The 5,469-nt window shown below is 26.9% G+C and overlaps 1 pseudogene; it reads left to right on the top strand.

The window, feature by feature from the left end:
* The first annotated feature begins 965 nt into the window (after positions 1-965).
* The window catches only part of LOC148236564 (RYamide receptor pseudogene), a 4,903-nt pseudogene continuing 399 nt past the window's right edge, over positions 966-5,469 (top strand).

Here is a 5,469-nt window from a genome sequence, read left to right as displayed (position 1 = left end):
ATTAATAGATAATTTGTTATAGATTATATGTACGATCTATTTTAATTTTAATTAATTATCACGATATTCATCAATGAGATTAGGAAAAGCTAGAAAAACCATTTTTGTCGTAATCGATCAAAAGTAAATGTCATCTCTTAAGCATGATAAAAATGAAAATAGTGATTCAAATTCAAGTCTATTATCGACAAACACAACTGATACTATATCGTACTGGTAAATTCTAAGAATCTCAATTGCTATTTATTTTCTTAGTATATTTTTAAATTAGTATTTGTTGTCTATTCTTTTTTTTCCGTTGTACGATAAACGAATATGCCCACAAATATTACAACCAAATTTTAAATATTGAGCTTAGATCAGAAATAAATTCGTAAAGTTACATATGTTTGGACTTTAAGCATTTTTATTAAACTAAATCAAAATAATATTTTTTAGTTCGTTTAATAACTTTTGTGTTAACAAAAATTATACCTTATAGTATAAAGATTTTTATAATATTATAAATAATTATTTATAAAAATAATTTCCATTGTTGGCAATTTTTCTCTATTAATAAAGATTTTTTTCAATTTCTAATGAATAGCATGCGGGTTTTTTATTAAAGAATATTTGTAGTGAATTCAGAGATCTTTAATTTATGTGAAATGTATTCCAAAGCGGATACTCAAATACTCTTCAATTAATAATATAAAAATTTAATAATCAGTAATCAAAAATAGCTGCAAATTCCGTACTTTTGTATCAAAATACCATTAAATAGTATTGAAAGAAAAAATTTCATTACTATATTTAAACCTTTAAAAATATTCACCCTTCTTATATATATACGTATTATAAAATATGTCTAATCATTTATTACAAAATAATTTAGGTACAGTGAATAAAGAAAATCGTGTCTCATGTGTAATAATGTGGATATTCATTTTGGTGTATGATAATAACCGCATGTATAAACAAATTAGTGCGCTGTTTTAACGATAGTGATTCGCGTAAAATAACATTCAGTAAAAAATGGAGATGAAACAAAACGATTCGTATTTTTCTTTCGAGTGCATCGATTGTTTGCCATCTTCGACTCCCTTCGACTATAACATCTACAATATATCCTATTCCGATTGCACCCTTCAGTTTGCCGGGCCCGGGGCGCTCAGTTCTCCATACTTTCAAACGTTGGTCACCGTGATGTATTCGGCGATATTTTTCGTCGCCCTATTGGGCAACGGAGCGGTGTGTTTCATAGTGAGAGCTTTTCCGAGGATGAGAACTGTGACTAACTACTTCATAGCGAATCTGGCCCTCGGCGATATACTAATGACAGTGTTTTGTGTGCCGTTTACTTTTGTGTCCCAGCTGCTGTTGAACCACTGGCCGTTCGGAAATGTTTTGTGCAAATTAGTCAACTACTCCCAAGTGGTCTCGGTGCTGGTTAGTGCTTATACACTCGTGGCTTTGGCCGCAGATCGCTACAGGGCAATCACCAGCCCTTTAAGACCGAGGCTATCGAAACCTGCTGCTAAAGCTGCCATAGCTTCAGTTTGGATAGGAGCTTTAGCCACTGCCCTGCCAACGCCGATTGTCATGACGCTGAGTGCTCCATCGACGTGGCATGAAATATGCGAAAGGTAAATTTATTGTTCATATGATTTTATTTTATTTATTGAATAACACTGTGTACAATTTCTCTCGGGTAATACGAGTATGTTTATAAATATATTTATACACATGATATATAAATAAAAATGGGAATGGATAATTGTACTTGAATAGGATCAGCCCTTCATGACATGTTTCAGTCTGGTACGCTTACCTAGAAACTGAATGCTTTAATACATATGTAGGTTGCAATGATATACTTTCATTATGTGTAAAATTCCACATGGAGTACCTCAGAAAAGTTTATCGATATCCAAAAAATTACGCGTTTATCTATGTATGCTGACGAGTAATTTTAATTCAAGTGCTTACTCGAATAAATTTAAAATTAAAAAATATTTTAAGAGATAGAAAATAATAACTTAAATATATTTAGGAAACGTAGACAAACATTGCCACCGCAGTAACGTAGAAGGAAGATCTATTGTTGAATACATGGGCTAACACATTCCAAGCTTAAATTCAATACATTTTAGAAATTCGCTCCGAAGGATTTGCTGCAATTGCGACCGTTAGATCGATATTTACCAAAAAGAGCGCGCTTACTACAAAAAATCTAGTTTTAATATACAAATAATTAGTCCCATTTCAATATATGCTTCCTCGGAATCATTTAACACGAGTAATACTAACTTTTCTAAATTGAAATTAATATATTTTCATAGCATTATAGAAAAAACGTTAAATTTAAATATAAGCACATATTGCTTTAGAAGCTGAAGAACAAATTTCAAAGGTTCCGGACTTTTCTTTCACTCAAATTGTTAAATGTATTTTTTTTTGTTCTTCTTAAATTGAAACCACCAATGTTTTATTTTATATTTTTATTATATTGTAGTTAATATCATACGGGTATTTATGTGAAAATTACGTTTTATAAAAAAATGATATACCTTCTTCCAGAATTAAAGAATAATAATACCATAGAACTAAAGGATTATATTTATAATTATTTTGAAAAAATGCCCAGAAAATTCTTAATGATAAATATCGCTTTTTAAAATAATAATAAACTCTACTGCAAGGTAGATATGGTATTTATTACAAACTATACAAAAAAAAATCCATTTAAATAGAAAAAAAATATTTGCCGTAATATATAAATAATAATGATTTAAGCGCTTATTACAAAAAAGTCTATTTTTATTTAGATTAATAACTTTAAGGTAAACTTTTTCTTTAAAAAATAATTTAAAAACGGTCTTTTGTTATCCTATTTTTGTCAGAATAAAAACGTATAATGTTGTACAATACATAGTTATACAAAAGTTTTATGGGAAATCTTCTCAAAAGTTTTAGTGCAATTGACATTGCAAGTAGCGTACTTTTTGCAAGTTATAATCTGTGAAGAAATTGTATTTCATCATTTTAATGAATCTCGCTACCGAATTAATTATTAATTCCAAAGCCTATTAGAAATAAATATATTTACACTTGTTTATTAACCGTTTGATGAGAGGTGATGAAAAATTATTATTGTATTACAAAACGACGTAAATGTTGTTATTGTGTCAACATTATTATTGTATTATTATTCACATTACACAATTGTACACAATTGTACATTATAGTGAATAATTTATTTTAATGGCTTTAAATCAGCAACTTAATAATTATTAAATTTAATAAAATGGGAGGCATAGTATAATATATGTATGTACCTACATACTATGTAGTATATGCTATAAGTACACAATTAACAATGAGCAAACTTTTAACAGGAAGAGAGAGTTATTAAATAGTAAATCACGTCCTTCCATTGCACATTTTATAATTGAATCGTAGAGTCCACATTATATGTGTGTATAAAGTCACTATTTTTAAAATAATAAATTTCAGCGTTTCTTTTATTATTGTATAAATGTTAACATATATTTTTATAATATTTATTATAAAAATATTTATATTAAATACAATTAATTAATTATGTATATGATATCTCTTTCATTAGTCAAACTGTACAATTTAATTTCAGAATGAAACAAGCATTTTATGTTATTTACACATTGAACAAATTAGCATCCAAATCGAATAAATGTGAAACGAGGCTGAACATTTGTTTTTAAAATAACTGAATCGATTTGGAATATATATTCGCTGTATATATTTTTTATTGCGTAAATTAGGTAATTGATTATTATCAGGATGTACATCGCAATGTACTATATATTTCCAAGTATATGATTAAAACTAAAAAAAACATATATAAACTGTATCATACACATTACCTGCTTAATCGGTGTTTATAAATAGACTTTTAATAAAATTCGAAAAGCTTCGTGTGTATACAAAATATATTTAATATAAAGCTTTCTTCAAGAATAAAAAAAAATAATACATGATAGGCGATTTCAAAATATGTAAGAGATCTCAATGTTTAATATTTTAAACAATACTGAAATAGAGTAGATGTTATGTATCATTTTTAACGCAATCCTTGAATCTGATCTAAACGTAATTCATTGCCTTTGTTGATGTGGTCCTGAGTTGTGCTTAAAAAACAAGCTTTTTTAAGATACACTTCCGTAGCTTAGACTTGAACACCTCCTTTTTATAATATTCTCATAAATAAAAGTCAGGAGCAGTGAGCTCTGGCGATAATGGAAGCCGAAGATTCGCGGTGTTTTGTATGATCATTTTTCACCCAGTTAAATTGATTTATGTTTATTCATAAAATATATCAAAACAGACAAAATACTTAGAGGTATATTAAATACTAAATGTCACATTATTTTTCTTCTTTTCCTCTTAGTAATATATATATATATATATAAATATATATATATATATATATATATATATATATATATATATATATATATATATATATATATATATATATATATATATAAATATATATATTTATATATATATACGCATTCAACCACATATATATTTATATATATATATATATATATATATATATATATATATATATATATATATATATATATATATATATATATATATATATATATATATATATATATATATATATATATATATATATATATGGTTAATATTTCTAGGAGTCGGATTACTCCGCGTACTTTTTTGATTCCGTGTGGAATCATGGTCCCTACGTTTCGGCCAGATTCGCCCGGCCATCCTCAGGAGAAAATTGAGAATATGAACATCCGGTGTGGGCAAAGCCCAGCATGTGGTTGTTCGGATGTTCATATTCTCAATTTTCCCCTGAGGATGGCCGGGCGAATCTAGCCGAAACGTAGGGACCATGATTCCACACGGAATCAAAAAAAGTACGCGGAGTAATCCGACTCTTAGAAATATTAACCGTGATTTTTTTACTTCATTGCGAGAAGTAAAAAAAAGTGTATAATAAAAAAATGTGAAAACTCCTGAAGATGCTGGGAAAATCTCCGGCGAAATATAGAGGGACTTACTCAAAAAAATAACGCGAGAAAATCACGTAAATAAATTTTTTTTTTAATATATTGCCGCGTAAAAATTAAAACAATTTAATAATAATAATAATATATATATATATATATATATATATATATATATATATATATATATATATATATATATTTATATTTTATATATATATATATATATATATATATATATATATATATATATATATATATATATATATATATATATATATATATATATATATATATATATATATATATATATATATATATATATATATATATATATATATATATATATATATATATATATATATATATATATATATATATATATATATATCAGTGGTTCTTAACCTGGGGTGCCCGCACCCCTGGGGGTGCGGAAAGGTATATTGGAGGTGCGGGAGAAGCC

This window comes from Plectrocnemia conspersa, unplaced genomic scaffold (assembly GCF_051122295.1).
Source record: "Plectrocnemia conspersa isolate PC_06_02 unplaced genomic scaffold, ASM5112229v1 ptg000003l, whole genome shotgun sequence".
In the NCBI taxonomy this organism is placed as follows: domain Eukaryota; kingdom Metazoa; phylum Arthropoda; class Insecta; order Trichoptera; family Polycentropodidae; genus Plectrocnemia; species Plectrocnemia conspersa.
Note: the sequence above shows the minus strand (reverse complement) of the source record. Positions and strands in the feature narration are given on the sequence as shown.